This window comes from Callithrix jacchus, chromosome 15, assembly GCF_049354715.1.
Source record: "Callithrix jacchus isolate 240 chromosome 15, calJac240_pri, whole genome shotgun sequence".
Taxonomy (NCBI): Eukaryota; Metazoa; Chordata; class Mammalia; order Primates; family Cebidae; genus Callithrix; species Callithrix jacchus.
This window is the reverse complement of record NC_133516.1, coordinates 1,694,932-1,716,642: the sequence shown is the minus strand read 5'-3', so window position 1 is coordinate 1,716,642 and position 21,711 is coordinate 1,694,932. Positions and strand designations below refer to the sequence as shown.

General features: G+C 38.6%; 1 pseudogene; it reads right to left on the bottom strand.

Annotated features, from left to right (window-relative positions):
- Positions 1 to 551: 551 nt before the first annotated feature.
- LOC144579460 (RPA-related protein RADX pseudogene) lies at positions 552 to 21,386 on the bottom strand (annotated as a pseudogene).
- Between the last annotated feature and the right edge of the window lie 325 nt (positions 21,387 to 21,711).

Sequence of the window (21,711 nt, the reverse complement as noted above, 5' to 3'; positions counted from 1 at the left end):
TTCTTGGTTTCTTTCAACTTAAAAAAAAAACTGATTCAAAACAACACAACCTTTATTGAATCCAGTCAAAGTTGAAACATTTAGTGATAATAGATAGAAACTCATGGCTGACTCATCAGATTTTTCATAGGTCCTCTCTTTTTCTCCCTGGAACAATTTATACGGTACAAGAAGAATTGGACTAATAAGCAGATGCTGTGGAGTCCTTGTTCCAATCATTCAAATTTTTCTTTGATAAGTTATTCTGACTTAAAATTATTAACTAATAACATATAAAGGTGCTTAAAAGCTCCAGAATAACTATTGTGTTCTGGGAAAACAAACATGTTACTTTTCACCTAATTATCATGGCAAGTGAATCTGTGCAGATGCATTCAGGAGCACTTCATTACTCAAATATAGCTACTGGGGAACTGGTGGGCTAAAATGCTAACAACATTTTCTAGACTCCAATTCTCCCATTAGTAATACACAGGATGATAAGTCATAATTTCATGGTAATTCTGCACATCCTCAGGGAAAGACAGGATGTGGCGGCTGCAGTTTCTCCTTCACCCAGTGCCCAGAGATGTCCTGCCGACCCAGTCCCTCCCCAGCCGCTGCTCACAAGAGCAACTCTGCGATGTGCTGCGGGTGGGCTCTGTCGTGGCAGATGCAGCAGGCTCAGAGGTCACGCCCAGCAGCAGAGTGGGAGCCTCATTGCGGCTGCCGTTGGGTTCATGGTTCTGTCCTGAAAGCAGAATAAGACATCTTCAATTCCAAGATAAGGCTGCAGCAGCAGCAGCAGCCTCACGGACTGCAAAAGCCACAGTGATTGGAAGGCCAAGGGTAGGGCATCCTGAGGGAGGGACTGCGCAGCTGTAGGGTCGGTGACCAGGCCAGGAGCCAGTGCTGAGCAATCACACTAGAGGCCGATGTCAGCTCTCAAGGCCGGATTTCATTCTTTCTAAGGTTGAATCGTATTGCACTGTGTGTATACACCACATTTGGTCTAAACATTTATCCCCGATGGGCACAAAGACTGATTGCATATCTTGTCTATTTTCAATAGAGCTGTGATAAACATGGGAGTGCCACTATCTCTTCAATTACTGATTTTATTTGCTTTTAATATATACTCAATAATGGAATTTGTGGATTATATGGAATTTCATTTTTAGGTTTTTGTTTTTTGTTTTGCTTTCGTTTAGAGATACCTGCAAAGTTTTCCATGGGGGTTTTAAATAAAGAAAGAAATGTCTAAAAATGTACTAAACTTACATTCACACAAACAGTGTCCCCTTTTCTCCACATCCTCATCAAAACGTGTTATCTTTTGTCTTCTTGATAAAGGCCATTCTAAATGGGGCAAGGCAATATCACATGTGGTTTTGGATTTCATTTTCCAGATGGTTAGTGATGTTGAGTATTTCTTTGTCTTCTATGAAAAAACATCTATTTAGGTTTTAACGCACACATTTTCTTTTATTTTATAGGTTGTCTTTTCATTCTGTTAATAGATTTTTATGCTATCCAGAAGCTTTTATTTTAAAATTTTTTTAAGATGGAGTTTCTCTCTTGTTACCAGGCTAGAGTGCAATGGTGCAATCTCAGCTCACTGCAACCTCCGCCTCCTGGGTTCAGGCAAGTCTCCTGCCTCAGCCTTCTGAGTAGCTGGGATTACAGGCACGTGTCACCATGCCCAGCTAATTTTTGTATTTTTAGTAGAGACGGGGTTTCAACATGTTGACCAGGATGGTCTCGATCTCTTGACCTCGTGATCTACCCGCCTTGGCCTCCCAAAGTGTTAATATTTTATTGATATTAATTTTTATGTTTTCTGACTTGATACAGAGGTCAGAGTTTGCCCTGAGCTTCGTAGGTTATCTGTCTTCTGTCTCAGTGCTTTTAAGTGTTTTTCTTCTTTTTGGAGTCATTCAGTTTAATCACTATTCCTTCTTTAAGATCTATTTTATTTATAATTGACAAATAATTATTGTACATATTTATGGAGTAGGTGTGATGTTTCAGTACACCACACAATGACCCAAAAAGGGTATTTTTGTATTTTTCCCTTTAATCATGTATTATTGCTTTCTGCTAATAAAATTAAAAATCCTCTCTTCTACCTATGTTAAAATAAACAGTACATTATAATTAGCTATAATTACCCTACTGTGTAATGGAACACCAGAATTTATTCTGCCTGTCTAACTGTAACTTTGTAACTTTGACAAACCTCTCCCCATTTCTTCATTCCTTCACTTTCTAGCCTCTAGTAACGGTAACCACCATTCTACTCTCTACTTCTATGAGATCAACTTTTTAAAATTCCACATCTGAGTGACATCATGTGGTATTTTTCTTTCTGTTACTGGCTTATTTTACTTAACATAATGTCCTCTAAGTTCATCCATGTCAACATAAATGACAGTTTATTCTGTTTTATTAATGAACATTATTTCTGTGTGTGTGTGCATGTGTGTGTGCATGTGTGTGTGCAGCATTTTCTTCATTCATTTATAGATGGGCACTTATAACTGTTGGTAAGAATTTAAATTGGTACAACTGTTAGGAAAGACAGTGTGGAGGTTTTTCAAGAAGTTACAAATAGAACTACCATATGCATCCACTGGTTATATATCAAAAGGAAATAAAATAAGTATGTTAAAAGGTGGCTAGGAGCGGTTGCTCATGCCTGTAATCTCAGCACTTTGGGAGGCTGAGGCAGGTGGATCACCTCAGTTAGGGAGTTCAAAACCAGCCTGACTAACATAAAGAAAGTCTCTCTCTATTAAAAACACAAAATGAGAGAGGTGTAGCTACTTGAGAGACTGAGGTAAAAGAATCCCTTGAAGGTGGAAGGCGGAGGTTGTGGTGAGCTGAGATTGCATCACTGGGCTTCAGCCTGGGCAACAAGAGTGAAATCATCTAAAATTAAAAAAATTGCACTCCTATGTTTATTGATGCAGTATTCACAATAACCAAAACCGTTATTTCTTTTAAGTATTCCTTAGTTTATCTTTCCTGATGCATTACACTCTAAACTTTTTTTCACTTTTGGAAACTTATAGTAACCGATTCTTTGCATGTTGCCTTCCTGTTTATGCGGCCTAGGAAACAATTTTTTTATTTCTTCTCATCTAATTTTTATATAAAATAAATATATTTTTATCCTGTGTAATTTTTCTTCTATAAATTATATGACTACATTAATTCTGCTCAGATTTAATTTATTAGTCCTCTCATCAATTCAGTGTATTTTAATATGCCATTTGTATGCTGTGCATTACATTGTTTTACTACATTTCCAATAGTTTACTTTCCATTTGCCTCTTTTCCAAATATGATTTTTCAAACTCATAGTTTTTTCCACATTATTTTGATTTCTTATTATTTTATTTTATTGGACAAATATTAAATACAAAGCTCATATCTGAGTTTTATGTACCATATAATTTATCTAACGCTTCAAGCTAGTAGCTCATCTTCTTGTGTACAACATACTTCATAGTTTCATTCTCACATGTGGAAGAGAGCACACACTGGATGCTGCAGACACTTTATCTGTGTTTATCTCATTTGCCTTGTCAGAAGCTGAACAACCCACATAAATTTAACATCTTTGTGATCAGATGCATCTGAATGGAGCACTGGCCTCTTAGGTTGATATTTCTCTCAACTATTACCTTTATTTACTTCGGATCCTGAGAAGTTTCTGTCATTTTCTTCAACTATATTAGGCATTTTGTAAATTCTTGTGACTTCTTGGTGGTTTTATTATCTGAATTAAGTTTTTGAAACATGTTATTTTTCTGAAAAGCAGAAATGTCAACAATTGCATGCATGAGTAAAATATCTGATCTACAATTTCTATCTCATAGAACATTACATCATGAGAAATCCGGTTTCTTCATCTGAAATACTGGTAGCTTCAAGAAATCCCTACTCAAAAATTGACCACATAATAGGAAGTAAAGCACTGCTCAAAAAATGCAGAACAACTGAAATCATAACAAACAGCCTCTCAGACCATAGTGCAAAAAAGTTAGAACTCAGAATACAAAAAACCAACCCAGAACCGCACAGCTTCATGGAAACTGAACAACTGGCTCTTGAATGTTGACTGGGTAAACAATGAAATGAAGTCAGAAATAAAGAAGTTCTTCGAAACCAATGAGAACGAAGACACAACATGCCAGAACCTCTGGGACACATTTAAACCAGTCTCTAGAGGAAAGTATATAGTAATAAGTGCCCATATGAGGAGAATGGAGAGATCCAAAATTGACACCCTATCATCAAAATTGAAAGAGCTAGAGGAGCAAGATCAAAAAAACTCAAAACCCAGCAGAAGACAAGAAATAACTAAGATCAGAGCTGAACTGAAGGAGATTGAGACACGAAAAACCCTTCAAAAAATCAATAAATCCAAAAGCTGTTTTTTTGAAAAGATCAACAAAATAGACAGACCACCAGCCAGATTGATTAAAAAGAAAAGAGAGAACAACCAAATAGATGCAATAAAAAATGATAAAGGGGAAATCACCACAGAATCCACAGAAATTCAAACCATCATCAGAGAATATTACAAAGAACTCTATGCACATAAACTAGTAAACCTGGAAGAAATGGATAAATTCCTGGACTCCTGCATCCTCCCAAGCCTAAACCAGGAGGAAGCTGAAACTATGAATAGACCAATAACAAGATCAGAAGTCGAAGCAGCAATTAAGAGCCTACCACACAAAAAAATCCCAGGTCCAGACGGGTTCACAGCCGAATTCTACCAGACACACAAGGAGGAGCTGGTACCATTCCTTCTAAAACTATTTCAAACAATCCAAAAAGAGGGAATACTTCCCAAATCATTTTATGAGACCATCATTCTGATACCAAAACCCGGCAGAGACCCAACAAGAAAAGAAAACTTCAGGCCAATATCCATGATGAACATAGATGCAAAAATCTTCAATAAAATATTGGCAAGCCGAATGCAACAGCAAATCAAAAAACTTATTCACCATGATCAAGTGGGATTCATCCCGGGGATGCAAGGCTGGTTCAACATACACAAGTCTATCAACGTAATTCACCACATAAACAGAACCAAAAACAAAAACCACATGATTATCTCAATTGACACAGAGAAGACATTTGACAAAATGCAACAGCCCATTATGCTAAAAACCCTCAATGAACTCGGTATCGATGGAACGTATCTCAAAGTAATAAAAGCTATTTATGACAAACCAACAGCCAATATCATACTGAATGGGCAAAAATTGGAAGCATTCCCTTTGAAATCTGGCACTAGACAAGGATGCCCTCTTTCACCACTCCTATTCAATATAGTTCTGGAAGTTCTAGCCAAAGCAATCAGGCAAGAAAAATAAATAAAGGGTATTCAAATAGGAAAGGAGGAAGCCAAATTGTCTCTATTTGCAGACGACATGATAGTATACCTAGAAGACCCCATCACCTCAGCCCAAAAACTCCTGAAACTGATAAGCAACTTCAGCAAAGTCTCAGGATATAAAATCAATGTGCAAAAATCACAAACATTCGTCTACACCAATAACAGACTTAAAGAAAGCCAAATCAAGAGCGAACTGCCATTCACAATTGCTACAAAAAGAATAAAATACCTAGGAATACAACTCACAAGGAACGTAAGGGACCTCTTCAAGGAGAACTACAAACCACTGCTCAATGAAATCAGAAAGGACGCAAACAGATGGAGAAACATTCCATGTTCATGGTTAGGAAGAATTAATATCGTGAAAATGGCTATACTGCCCAAAGTAATTTACAGAATCAACGCTATCCCCATCAGGCTACCATTGACTTTCTTCACAGAACTGGAAAAAACCACAATGAACTTCATATGGAACCAAAAGAGAGCCCGCATAGCCAAGTCAATTCTAAGCAAAAAGAACACAGCGGGGGGCATCACACTACCCGATTTCAAACTATATTACAAGGCTACAGTAATCAAAATAGCATGGTACTGGTACCAAAACAAAGATATAGACCAATGGAACAAAACAGAGGCATCGGAGGAAACACAACATATCTACAACTATACAATCTTTGATAAACCTGACAAAAACAAGCAAGGGGGAAAGGATTCCCTGTTTAACAAATGGTGTTGGGAAAACTGGCTAGCCATGTGCAGAAAGTAGAAACTGGACCCCTTCCTGACACCTTACACTAAAATTAACTCCAGATGGATTAAAGACTTAAACATAAGACCTGGCACCATAAAAACCCTAGAAGGAAATCTAGGCAAAACTATCCAGGACATAGGAGTAGGCAAGGACTTCATGAACAAAACACCAAAAGCATTGGCAACAAAAGCCAAAATAGACAAATGGGACCTAATGAAACTCCACAGCTTCTGCACGGCAAAAGAAACAGTCACTAGAGTGGATCGGCAACCAACAGAATGGGAAAAATTTTTTGCAGTTTACCCATCTGACAAAGGGCTGATATCCAGAATTTACAAAGAACTCAAACGGATTTACAGGAAAAAAACAAACAAGCCCATTCAAAAGTGGGCAAAGGATATGAACAGACACTTTACGAAAGAAGACATATATGAGGCCAACAGTCATATGAAAAAATGCTCATCGTCACTGGTCATCAGAGAGATGCAAATCAAAACCACATTGAGATACCATCTCACGCCAGTTAGAATGGCGATCATTAAAAAATCTGGAGACAACAGATGCTGGAGAGGACGTGGAGAAAAAGGAACACTTTTACACTGTTGGTGGGAGTGTAAATTAGTTCAACCATTGTGGAAGACAGTGTGGCGATTCCTCAAGGCCTTAGAAATAGAAATTCCATTTGACCCAGCAATCCCATTACTGGGTATATATCCAAAGGACTATAAATCGTTCTACTATAAGGACACATGTACACGAATGTTTATTGCAGCACTGTTTACAATAGCAAAGACCTGGAATCAACCCAAATGCCCATTGATAATAGACTGGATTGGAAAAATGTGGCACATATACACCATGGAATATTATGCAGCAATCAGAAATGATGAGTTTGTGTCATTTGTAGGGACATGGATGAATCTGGAGAACGTCATCCTCAGCAAACTGACCCAAGAACAGAAAATGAAACACCGCATATTCTCACTCATAGGCGGGTGATGAAAAATGAGAACACGTGGACACAGAAAGGGGAGTACTAAACACTGGCGTCTATTGGGGGGAAAAGGGGAGGGCCAGTGGGAGGGGGAGAAATGCCAAACGTGGGTGAAGGGGAGAAGGAAAGAAAAGCACACTGCCATGTGTGTTTCTACGCAACTGTCTTACATGCTCTGCTCATGTACCCCAAAACCTAAAATCCAATAAAAAATTTAAAAAGAAAGAAAGAAAGAAAGAAAAAAGTTCACTAATGATGGCTTCCAAAACTGGGAGCAGGTTCACGTGGTTTTACAAGAAAATTCTAACAAATGTCAAAGAATAGCTCTTTCCCTGAGCTATAAATTGTCCCAGAGCCCAATAAAGCATAGAAATTTTACCACTTCACTTTATAAACTTAGAATAATCTTGAAAAATTCCAACAGAAATAATACAGGAAGGAAAACTATAAACGAAAATCAGTTATAATGGGAAAAATCCTAAATACAGTACTTCAAATTTAATATAGCAGTATGCTCAAAGACAACTGTGTCGTGATCAAATGGAATCCTAAATGTCTTATTTTGTTCATTCGGAGTATGTTATATATTCAGAATAATTCTGGAGACTGAAACAAACACATAAGTTTAAATAATTTTGTTAAAATATTAATACATGTACTCCATAAATATATACACCTACTATATACCCATAATTTTTTTCAAAAATATTGAGTAGCAACTAGGAGTCTAGGAGAATACAAATATATTGTATAACTTCCAAACTACTAGAATAAAAATAATATTTTAATCCTGCAAAAGTAAAAGAAACACATAAGATGGTATATTTTATACATAAAAAAAGAATTTCAAGAACAACTACAAACATCATTATTCACATTAAATATAGATAAATTAAATTGATATTTAAAAAAATAATTGGTTTTGCTCAAAAGGCAGAGTCTTAGCTATATACTTTTTAAAAGAAACAACCCTAAAACAAAATGGAAATAAAGGGATGGACAAGCATGCACTAAGGTCAGTGGTTCTCTCTTTTTTTAAATTTTTTGAGACAGGGTCTCACTCTGTTGGCTCAGGCTGCAGTGCATTGGCATGATCAAGGCTCACTGCAGCCTCAACCTCCCAGACTCAGGCTCCCCCCTTCACCACCCTCCCACCAAGTAGCTGGATTACAGGCACAAATCACCACGCCTGGACTATGGTATTTTTATTAAAGACAGAGTTTTGTCATGTTACCTTGGCTCATCTGGGCTGGTCTGGACCTAGGCTCGTCTCAACATGGACTCTGTACTCAAGCAATCTGCCTGCTTGGGTCTCCCAAAATGCTAAAATTACAGGCATGAGCCACTGCATCCGCCTTTCCAGTGGTTCTCCAAGTGTGGTCTCTGTACCAGCAGCATCATTAACACCAGTGAACATGTTAGAAATGTAAATTCTACGGCCCTACCCCAGATCTAATAAACCATGCACTGCGAATGGTGCTGAGCAATCTGTATTTTATCTTGTTTTATTTTTGTATTTTTGCATTATTGGATTATAGTAGTCATTTTTGAAATAATTACACTCCAGTTGAATGGCCTTTTGTTAGTGTTTTCCATCTTTCAAATCCATTTTTTAAAAAAGGCAAAATCAATTTAAACAATAATGTTGAAAACTGTTGTGATAATTTATTGTGCATCAACTCATTTTGATTATATACTTTCATGACCTTCATGTGTTCTGATTAGCTTTTTGTGGTCTTCTCTGTCATTTCAAGTGAGAATTTTACTGATACAGTAATATCTTTAAATACCTTTCTTTTATTTTCCTGGCTTTGTTTTTTTTTTTTTTTTTTTTGGTTCAACATTTCAAACATACTGCCTTAATGATTTACTTAAGTTTTGGCATATTCTTTATATTAGCAAACTTTTCCAAATTTTTTTTTCTGCTTAATTTTTTCTCTTATTTTTGTAAGTATAATTAGAACCTGTCAGTACTTGAATGCTTATTTGTCTCCAATTCCAATTGCTCATTTTTGCCTCATTCATTCTTTGCAGTGTTTCTTGATGTTATTTGTGAATTCTTAGAGTTAGGAAGCATTTAAGTTATTTTTCTGACTGGCACTCTTGAGGTGATATGCATGCCTTCTCATGTTTGAGAATCATTGTCCTAAAATGCTACCAAAAAAGACTGCTGAAGTGGCAAACATTACTATTAGGAAAAATGAAATTCAAGGCAAAAGTGACAAAAGCAAATTTCATAAGTGTGAAACTCACCAGTAATACACTAATCAGTTATAAAACTGTACATGTTATAGTAACATCTAAAGCAAAACCTTTTAGAAATGTAAGGAGAGATAAAACTATCATCATAGATGGAAGTCAATATTTCTCTCAGATAAATGAGCAAATAAAATTGATTAAAAACAAGACTCTGTAATATGCGAATTATATTTTTAAAAACCCGGTATAATAAAAAACTTTAAGCCTAATAAGCTCTTTCTAAATGTTCAGAGATTAAAGAATTGAAAACAAGTCAGGCATAATAACCCACACCTGTAATCCCAGCACTTTGAGAGGCTTAGGTGGGTGAATCACCTAAGGTCGGGAGTTTGAGGCCAGCCTGGTCAACGTGGCAAAACCCCATCTTTACTAAAAATGCAAAATTAGCTGGTGTGGTGGTGTATGCCTGTAATCCCAGCTACTCAGGTGGCTGAAGCAGGAGAATCATTGCTGGAGAACCAGGGAGGTGAAGGCTGCTGTGAGCCAAGATCTGTGCCAGCAATCCACCCTGGAAAACAAATGAGTCTCTGTCAGGAGGAAAGAAAGAAAGAAGGAAAGAGAGACAGAGATGAGAGAGACAGAGAAAGAGAGACAGAAAGAGAGAGATTGAGAATTAAAGGAAGGAAGGGAGAAAATAAAAAGGAAATGCCAATTACATGCCAAAAAAAAATAAGAGAGAGGTTTAAAGATATTACCGGCTGTGAGAACAACCCAGGATTGGAGCTCTTCTCGTTGAATCCGCAAACGGTGAGTCAGAACGGCATTTCCAGGCTGATCTTTGTTGCCCACAGAACGGGGAAACTCGCAAGTATAAAAAAGACACGGGACGCCAGGCAGTAGGTCTGCCTGGCGAAGCCGGCAGCCGGGGCGGCGGCGGCCGGCCCTACCCAGCAATCCCCACAGGGTGCACTTGTCCGGGTGCCCTGTTAAACTGGCAACCTGAGACTTGAGAGGGCTGGACTTGAGAGTGAACGAGACTTGGACAGTAGGCCAGCCCAGGGGATTGAAGGGATTGGGATACCCAGTGGGACGAACAAAACCGCGATTTCAAACTATCCCGAGCAGATGGTCCGAGACACTCTGTGGGGGAGGGGCGTCCACCACTACCGAGGCAACCCGCCCCAACTGAGATACACGCCCACTGCTGACGCAGCCAGCCGTTGCCGAGGCAACCCGCCCCAACTGAGATACACGCCCACTGCTGACGCAGCCAGCCATTGCCCAGGCAACCCGCCCCAACTGAGATACACGCCCACTGCTGACGCAGCCAGCCGTTGCCCAGGCAACCCGCCCCAACTGAGATACACGCCCACTGCTGACGCAGCTTGCCGTTGCTGAGGCAACACGCTACAAGGAAGAGACTCCGCCACAGGGCGTGGCGGAGACCACAGCAGAGCCTGCAGGAACAGCGCGAATCGCACATCAGCAGGGCGGACCCTCGGCAGCCAAACAGTGGCTAGTCTGCCTTCTAGCTGGGCAGGACACCTGATGGGACATCCAAAAATAAAGCCCAAACCCCTCAATACAGAGCATTTGAGAAAAAAAAAGGGTTTTTTAATGAGCTCTGTTGCAGCAGAATAAAATATAGCAGCCTAACAGCCCTGAATGAACAACAGAGTGCACAGCTCAGCAATTAAAACCCTATAAAGTATAAACTGTCTCCTCAAGCAGCTCCCTGACCGCTCTATATCCAAAAGACTGACATTAGGCAGGCATCATCCTGGGACAAAGAGAGCAGAAAAAGAAACTGGTAGCATCCCTCGCTGTGCCACAGCTACTAGAGGTGCACCCCAGACAAGCAGGGTCTGGAGCGGACCTCAGCAGGCGTACAGCGAAGGGGCTAGACTGGTAGAAGGAAAACCAAGCAACAAAAATACTTCATCATCAACATTCTGGGTGTCGACCCAGAGACTCAATCGAAAAGTCAGCAACTACGCAGACGACCAGCGGACAAATCCACAAAGATGGGAAGAAACCAGCGCAAAAAGGAGGAAAACACCCGAAACCAGAACACCTCGCCTCCTAGAAAAGACCAAAACTCCTCACCAGCAAGGGAGCAAAGCTGGACGAAGAATGACTGTGACGAAATGACGGAATTAGACTTCAGAAGATGGATAATGAGAAACTTTTGTGAGCTAAAAGATCATGTATTAAATCAATGCAAAGAAACTAAGAACCTCGAAAAAAGATTTGAAAAAAGATTCGAGGAAATGATAACAAGAATGGATACCTTAGAGAGGAATATGAATGAATTAAAGGAGCTGAAAAACACAATACGAGAACTTCGAGAAGCAAACACAAGTTTCAATAGCCGAATTGACCAAGCAGAAGAAAGAATATCTGAAGTCGAAGGCCAACTCAATGAAATAAAACGAGAAACCAAGATCAGAGAAAAAAGCGCAAAAAGGAATGAACAAAGTCTCCAAGAAATGTGGGACTATGTGAAAAGACCTTACCTACGTTTGATAGGTGTACCAGAAGGGGACGAAGAGAATGAATCCAAGCTGGAAAATACTCTTCAGGACATCATCCAGGAAAATTTCCCCCACCTAGCAAGACAAGCCAACACTCAATTGCAGAAAATACAGAGAACACCACAAAGATATTCTGCAAGAAGAGCAACCCCAAGGCACATAATCGTCAGATTCAACAGGGTTGAAATAAAGGAGAGAATACTAAGGGCAGCCAGAGAGAAAGGTCGGGTCACCCACAAAGGGAAGCCCATCAGACTCACAGCAGATCTCTCGGAAGAAACACTACAAGCCAGAAGAGAGTGGGGGCCAATATTCAACATTCTTAAAGAAAAGAACTTTCAACCCAGAATTTCATATCCAGCCAAACTGAGCTTCAGAAGTGAAGGAAGAATAAAATCCTTTGCGAACAAGCAAGTACTCAGAGATTTTGTCACCACCAGGCCTGCTTTACAAGAGCTCCTGAAAGAGGCACTACACATAGAAAGGATCAATCAGTACCAGCCATTCCAAAATCACACTGAATGCTAAAGAGCTTCAACATAATGAAGAATCTACAACAACTAACAGGCAAAACAGCCACTTAGCATCAAAATGGCAGTATCAAATTCACACATAACAATATTAACCCTAAATGTAAATGGACTAAATGCACCAATCAAAAGACACAGACTGGCAAACTGGATAAAAATCCAAAACCCATCAGTGTGCTGTATCCAGGAAACCCATCTCACCTGCAAGGATACACAAAGGCTCAAAATAAAGGGATGGAGGAAGATTTACCAAGCTAATGGAAAGCAAAAAAAAGCAAGAGTTGCAATTCTCATCTCTGATAAAATAGACTTTAAAGCAACAAAGATCAAAAGAGACAAAGAAGGCCATTACATAATGGTAAAAGGATGGATACAACAAGAAGAGCTAACGATCCTAAACATATATGGACCCAACACAGGAGCACCCAGATACATAAGGCAAGTTCTTAATGACTTACAAAAGGACTTAGACTCCCACAAAATAATAGTGGGAGACCTTAACACTCCACTGTCAATACTAGACAGATCAACCAGACAGAATATCAACAAGGATATCCAGGGCTTGAACTCAGACCTGGAGCAAGCAAACCTGGTGGACATTTACAGAACTCTCCACCCCAAATCCACAGAATACACATTCTTCTCAGCACCAAATCACACCTACTCTAAAATTGACCACATAATTGGAAGTAAAGCACTGCTCAACAAATGCAAAACGACTGAAATCATAACAAACAGCCTCTCAGACCATAGTGCAATCAAGTTAGAACTCAGAATTCAGAAACCGACCCAGAACCGCACAGCTTCATGGAAACTGAACAACTGGCTCTTGAATGTTGACTGGGTAAACAACGAAATGAAGGCAGAAATAAAGAAGTTCTTCGAAACCAATGAGAACGAAGACACAACGTGCCAGAACCTCTGGGACACATTTAAACCAGTCTCTAGAGGAAAGTATATAGCAATAAGTGCCCATATGAGGAGAATGGAGAGATCCAAAATTGACACCCTATCGTCAAAATCGAAAGAGCTAAGGAGCAAGATCAAAAAAACTCAAAACCCAGCAGAAGACAAGAAATTACTAAGATCAGAGCTGAGCTGAAGGAGATTGAGACACAAAAAACCCTTCAAAAAATCAATAAATCCAAGAGCTGGTTTTTTGAAAAGATCAACGAAATAGACAGACCACTAGCCAGATTGATTAAAAAAAAGAGAGAGAACAACCAAATAGATGCAATAAAAAATGATAAAGGGGAAATCACCACAGATTCCACAGAAATTCAAACCATCATCAGAGAATATTACAAACAACTATATGCGCATAAACTAGTAAACCTGGAAGAAATGGATAAATTCCTGGATTCCTGTGTCCTCCCAAGCCTAAACCAGGAGGAAGCTGAAACTATGAGTAGACCAATAACAAGGTCTGAAGTCGAGGCAGCAATTAAGAGCCTACCTCACAAAAAAAGCCCAGGTCCAGACGGGTTCACAGCCGAATTCTACCAGACACACAAAGAGGAGCTGGTACCATTCCTTCTAAAACTATTTCAAACAATCCAAAAAGAGGGAATCCTTCCCAAATCATTTTATGAGACCAACATCATCCTGATACCAAAACCCGGCAGAGACCCAACAAGAAAAGAAAACTTCAGACCAATATCCATGATGAACATAGATGCAAAAATCTTCAATAAAATATTGGCAAGCCGATTGCAACAGCAAATCAAAAAACTTATTCATCACGATCAAGTAGGATTCATCCCGGGGATACAAGGCTGGTTCAACATACGCAAGTCGATCAACGTAATTCACCACATAAACAGAACCAAAAACAAAAACCACATGATTATTTCAATTGATGCAGAGAAGGCATTTGACAAAATTCAACAGCCCTTTATGCTAAAAACCCTCAATAAACTCGGTATCGATGGAACGTATCTCAAAGTAATAAAAGCTATTTATGACAAACCAACAGCCGATATCATACTGAATGGGCAAAAATTGGAAGCATTCCCTTTGAAATCTGGCACTAGACAAGGATGCCCTCTCTCACCACTCCTATTCAATATAGTACTGGAAGTTCTAGCCAGAGCAATCAGGCAAGAAAAAGAAATAAAGGGTATTCAAATAGGAAAGGTGGAAGCCAAATTGTCTCTATTTGCAGACGACATGATAGTATACCTAGAAGACCCCATTGCCTCAGCCCAAAAACTCCTGAAACTGATAAGCAACTTCAGCAAAGTCTCAGGATATAAAATCAATGTGCAAAAATCACAAACATTCATCTACACCAATAACAGACTTAAAGAAAGCCAAATCAAGAGCGAACTGCCATTCACAATTGCTACAAAAAGAATAAAATACCTTGGAATACAACTCACAAGGAACGTAAGGGACCTCTTCAAGGAGAACTACAAACCACTGCTCAATGAAATCAGAGAGGACACAAACAGATGGAGAAACATTCCATGTTCATGGTTAGGAAGAATTAATATCGTGAAAATGGCTATACTGCCCAAAGTAATTTACAGAATCAACGCTATCCCCATCAAGCTACCATTGACTTTCTTCACAGAACTGGAAAAAAACACCATGAACTTCATATGGAACCAAAAGAGAGCCCGCATAGCCAAGTCAATTCTAAGCAAAAAGAACACAGCGGGGGGCATCACACTACCAGATTTCAAACTATACTACAAGGCTACAGTAATCAAAACAGCATGGTACTGGTACCAAAACAGAGATATAGACCAATGGAACAAAACAGAGGCCCCGGAGGCAACACAACATACATACAACTATACAATCTTTGATAAACCTGACAAAAACAAGCAATGGGGCAAGGATTCCATGTTTAACAAATGGTGTTGGGAAAACTGGCTAGCCATGTGCAGAAAGCAGAAACTGGACCCCTTCCTGACACCTTACACTAAAATTAACTCCAGATGGATTAAAGACTTAAACATAAGACCTGGCACCATAAAAACCCTAGAAGGAAATCTAGGCAAAACTATCCAGGACATAGGAGTAGGCAAGGACTTCATGAACAAAACACCAAGAGCATTGGCAACAAAAGCCAAAATAGACAAATGGGACCTAATGAAACTCCACAGCTTCTGCACGGCAAAAGAAACAGTCACTAGAGTGGATCGGCAAGCAACAGAATGGGAAAAAATTTTCGCAGTCTACCCATCTGACAAAGGGCTGATATCCAGAATTTACAAAGAACTCAAGCAGATTTACAGGAAAAAAACAAACAAGCCCATTCAAAAGTGGGCAAAGGATATGAACAGATACTTTACGAAAGAAGACATATATGAGGCCAACAATCATATGAAAAAATGTTCATCGTCACTGGTCATCAGAGAGATGCAAATCAAAACCACATTGAGATACCATCTCACGCCAGTTAGAATGGCGATCATTAAAAAATCTGGAGACAACAGATGCTGGAGAGGACGTGGAGAAAAAGGAACACTTTTACACTGTTGGTGGGAGTGTAAATTAGTTCAACCATTGTGGAAGACAGTGTGGCGATTCCTCAAGGCCTTAGAAATAGAAATTCCATTTGACCCAGCAATCCCATTACTGGGTATACATCCAAAAGACTATAAATCGTTCTACTATAAGGACACATGTACACGAATGTTCATTGCAGCACTGTTTACAATAGCAAAGACCTGGAATCAACCCAAATGCCCATTGATAATAGACTGGATTGGAAAAATGTGGCACATATACACCATGGAATATTATGCAGCAATCAGAAATGATGAGTTCGTGTCTTTTGTAGGGACATGGATGAATCTGGAGAACATCATCCTCAGCAAACTGACACAAGAACAGAAAATGAAACACCGCATATTCTCACTCATAGGTGGGTGATGAAAATGAGAACACATGGACACAGAAAGGGGAGTACTAAACACTGGGGTCTATTGGGGGGAAAAGGGGAGGGCCAGTGGGAGGGGGAGGTGGGGAAGGATAGCCTGGGGAGAAATGCCAAATGTGGGTGAAGGGGAGAAGAAAAGCAAAGCACACTGCCATGTGTGTACCTACGCAACTGTCTTGCATGCTCTGCTCATGTACCCCAAAACCTATAATCCAATAAAAAATTAAAAAAATAAAAAATAATAAAAAAAATAAAAAAATAAAAAAAGAATAAAGATATTACCATCTCAGTAAAATTCTCACTTGAAATGGCAGCAAAGACCCCCGAAGTTTGAAAATATCAGTGAAATTTAGACCCCAAAAAGCTAAACAGAATACAGGAAGGTAATGAAAGTATATAAACAAAATGAATTGATGCACATTAAGTTATCTCAACAGCTAGTTTCCAACACGGTTGTTTAAATCACTTCTGTCATTTTTTTAATGTGTTTGAAAGATGGAAAACACTAAAGAAGATAATTGGGCTGAAGTGTAGTTATTTCAAAAATGACTACAATAATTCAATAATGCAAAAATACAAGAATAGAATAAGATAAAATAAGAAAATATCAATAATGAGTAACAATGAAATCTCTGTACTTCCAAACCTGGGAGATGCGGCCTAAGCAATTTCCATGGGAAATTTCAAAATTTTAAATGTTTTTGGAGGAAACAAACAAGGAAATATATGCACCAAGCATTCAACTCAAGAAAGTAGTACAAGAAAAGTATAAGCACAGGAAGTATATGGAAGAAATTAAAGATGATAGCATAAATTAAGTAGAAAACATCTCCTCACTATATTTTGTTATTAGCAAAACCAAGTGTCTTTAAAAAAACCAACAATACAACAAATAATGTTCTGGTAAGGCTGATCATTAGAAAAGGTGAACACACAAACAACAGGATTGTGAAAGGAGTCATAATTGACAAGATAGGTAAAAAAAATGTAGATTACTACGTACAACTTTGAGATCTAGGTGAAATGAGATTCCCTAGCAAATTACCTACTCTCAAAAGTGGATTCTTGAAAAAGCATTATTAGTTTAATCATTTTCTCTAAAAGCAATTGCAAGAGTCGTCTCGCTTAACCCCCAATCCTGGCCCAAGACACGAGGTTCAGGTAGTTTTAGAGGGTAATTTTACTAAACCTTTAATGAACATATAATGTCTGTAAGCATAGGAAGACGGGCAAGCTTTCCAACTCATTCTACCAATATAAACAATTCATTCAAAAAATACTCCCCTAGCAAAAATCAACAAAAACAAAAACCAAACCTATAGACCAAATTAATTTAAGTAAACAGATGTAAAAATAATCATGACCAAGTGGGAATTCAAAAGTGGCTCAATATTAGTAAAACCATTAATTTATTTCATTCATTCCTTTGTTCAACAAATACTGAATGCCTACTATGTGCCAGACATTGTTCAAGCTATAAGATATGGCCCAAAGGCCAAAAAAAAAGTCATGGATCTTATAAAAAGGTAGGGGGGAAAATAAAACAGCTAAATAAAATAATTTCAGAATGCTATGATTATATGAAGAGCATTTGCAGGGTAATATAATAAGTGGGGGAGGAAATATTTATTTAAAAAGGCACTTTTAATATGTTTTAATTTGAGCTGAAACGGGAGGATAGAAAGAAACTTTTCAGAAAGAGGAGAAAGCAGGTGCAGGAAAAAGACTGGTGGTTTGAGGATCAAAAAGAAGGCTGGTTCCCAGAACATAATGGTGGAGGAGAGGGCTTAGAGATTAGAGAGGTGAGTAAAAGATTCTGTAGGGCAGGGTGTCTGCAAACTATATAGCCTATAAGCCAAATCCTGCTTGTTGCTTGCTTTTGTAAATAAAGTTCTATTGCAACACAGCCAGACCCATTTATTTACATACTGCTTAAGGCTGCTTTCTATATACAATGGCAAAAGCGAACGGTTGTGGCAGACATTATATGTCTTCAAAAGACAAAAAGATTTACTGTTTGTCTCTTTTCAGAAAGTTCACCATACTCTGATGAACAGCCTTGGAGACCCCGGTAGAGTTTGAATTGCTGCCTAAATGCAATAGCGAGCCACCTGAGAGATTTAGGCAGAAGGTTGTCGCACAGGCTAACTTCTACATTTTAAAGCTATCTTTGAGGTCACAATATGTGTTAGCTTTCAGATAGGGTAGTGACGAGGAGACATGAGGGAGACTTTTGGGGTAACAAGATATAGAAATATTCTATATCTTGAAGGGAAGGGGGTGGTGGTTACACAGGTGTATATGTATATAAAATTTTATCAAGCTGTATTTTTAAAATTTTGTTTTTACTGTGTACAAGGTAAACCTTAGTGAAGAGTTTCAAAACACAAATGTGTACCACGAACAAAGTTAAGAGAAAAAGAATAGATTGCACGAAAACAATTTGCAGACAAAGTTGTAATACCCCTTAGCAAAGAAATTCTATAAATTAATTAGAAAAATGACAAAAGATATATTTTAAAATAGTAAGATATGGAGAAATGGGCATTCTCATACATATGCTGGTGAATGTGAATTTGTACAGCCTTTTCAGGAGATGATTTGTCTATATCCACAACATTTAAAAAAATGATACTAATACCTTTTAAGGCAGCAATTTCACTAAAGGAAGCCATTCAACAGCAATACTTGAACATAGTAAATAAAAATATGTGTACATTCTAATGATGCTTGTAAATACAACGCTTGTATTTAATACTAATAAACAAATAAGTGCCTAAAATTACAAATTACCTATTCCCATGGGCATGATTACAGAAATTATGACACACCCATGCTATGGTATGTACAGAAGTTCAGGAAATATACCTGAGATGTGTTTAGTGGAAATAGCAAATCACACAATGAGACATTACTTCCTTTTGTATTCTTCAAAGACATACACCAAACTACTGACAGTTTGGGATTTTTAGAGGAAAAGTGAAGGCACCAGAGAAGGCAAAACAGGTCTTTCACTTCTCCCTAATATTTTATTATTGATGATTTGAAATATACAGCAAAATTGAACAAATTTTATGGTGAACATCAATATGATCACTTCCTAGACTTTATCACTAACATTTTACTACCCTTGGGTCGTATATTTCTAACATAATGTGTTTTAAATATACAGATTGGGTTTTATTTTGGCACACAGACATTACCTTTTGTAATATAAATATGGTTTTAATGAATAGATAGTATGACAAAATAAACACAAAGTATTAACCCCCTCAACTCTTCTTTAGGACACAAATTTGTCATTTACATATTCAATTCTAAAAATTAAAGTAATCAACATTTAGAGTAATAATGCACTACTGCCTTATTTCACACTTGAGATAAAAATCATCCCGTCTTTTTAAATCCCAGAAATAGTTATCTTGTTTTTAAAATTTAGTTATTTAAGACATCCTTGCCTACACATTGCTATAACATCTTTAACTGAATGTGACTATAATTGCATCATGTTTTTTGAGCTAAGTTATCCTTTTACTTTCAAGTTTGTTGCTCTTACATGTTACAGCAAGGTTACATATGACTTAGTATTGTGACAACATTTTAAAAAGGACTGAAAAGCAGTAATGCAGAAAATTATAATCTTTCTTCTTCCAGTACTTATTTTATTTTTTGCATTTTATTTCTTTCCCCATTTCAAACGTGTTCATGCATACAGTACTATCATTCCCCTTAATTTCATTTCTTAGAGAAGAAATTTAATCGACAAGCAGTTGCTGATGACAAGCTAGTGTTTTCAGGTTAACTTCCTACTTCTGAGACAGAAAAATTGAACTTCTTAGATCAGTACTGTCTGTGGTGAGTAATAAGAAACAAGAAAATGAGAATGCCAAGCCATCCCATAAAACCACACATTTAAAACGTGATATTTACATAATTCTTACACAGCGTTTCAATCAATGTAAAGTACAAATGAATACATTCTGGAACATCCTTTTCGAATGAAGATTAAAACATGCAAAACCGCAAATTTTTACAACCTTACACTAAATTAAAATCTATAAGCTCTTCAACCGTCACAACATACTAATTCCACAACTGGATTGGGAATAAAACGAAGATTAATTCCACCACAATTAAACATGTAAAGAATGTATAAGGTATACTGACTCCCACATCAGTACGTATGCCAGACTGAATTTTAAGATGTAGTCAGACACTTCCTGAATTGGCTACTTTTGCAATCAAAGAAACAAGGAAAAAAACAACAAAAACCACGGGCTGTGCAAATTTCATTAAGCATCCTTGGGTCATTCAAGAAAACTTGTCGACCTGTCACTCCTGGCTTGCAATTAACAATATGAAAGCATTTTCATTTTTTTCCCATTCAAGCAAGCTCCTGAAAACTATTTTAAAATAACCCTCTGCCATTCGTTCCAAACACTTACCGCTAAAGTTGAGTTCCTCAGGTTGCTTGTCTGTTAACCAGGTACCTCCATACGGATCTTCGTTATTCCACATCGCCAAGTAATGACTCTTCCGGCCTCTTAAAAGCCTCTCTGCTTTCTCCTCATGTGCTCTATTTCTGAAGGGAGTTTCTAAAGAAATAGCGTCTGAGGTCTCCCCACAGTGGACATTACCTAAGCACAGGTTCCTCTGGCCTATCATTATCTCATTGTAAAGACATGAGACTCTGGAAATTCTCATTTGTATGCCAACTTTAAGAATATTTTGATATACGAGACAGTTCAAGCTGAGGTCCAGACAGCACTTCTCCTGGTACACCTCGTCTGAGATAGTCACATCATAGCAATAAAGGGGAGGCTTGGGCACTGTGTCACGTGGCTCATCCTCTAACAGGTACCTTTGGACGGCCAGCACAATGACAGGCACCACCTCCGAGGGGGTGACACACTGGAGAGGTGAGCCTATAATCTGTTCAAGAACCTTTTGAATCCAGGACATGCACCCTTGGGCACCAGCTCTTCAGATCACCCCTCCAGGGACCCCAGCCCAAATTCTCTCAGGGTTCGGCCAACCTATCCCTGCATAGGAGGGATCAGCTTCAGGCTGTCCTGACTCACCAGACATTGTTGGATAACTGCGTACCTGCTTCACTACCAAAAGCTAGTTTGCCTCGTTCAAAGCGGAGGGAAATAAAACCGCGCGCTTTGACGCCAATACCTACTCTGCCTGCTGACAGGCAAAGCTCAGCCCCGTAGCGAAGCTGCAAAGACGTTACGGGTGCGCGCACCAGCTCTCACACCCCGCCTCTGGTTCGGTGCACTTAGGACTCGAGACACTGTTACTAGGCAGTCACATGCGCAAATTACCTAGCAGGTCGTCTGACCTTGTGCTGGCAGGGTTGCCATCTTGGGGAGGGAGGACAGGGGAAGGGGAGGGGGAATCGGTGGTT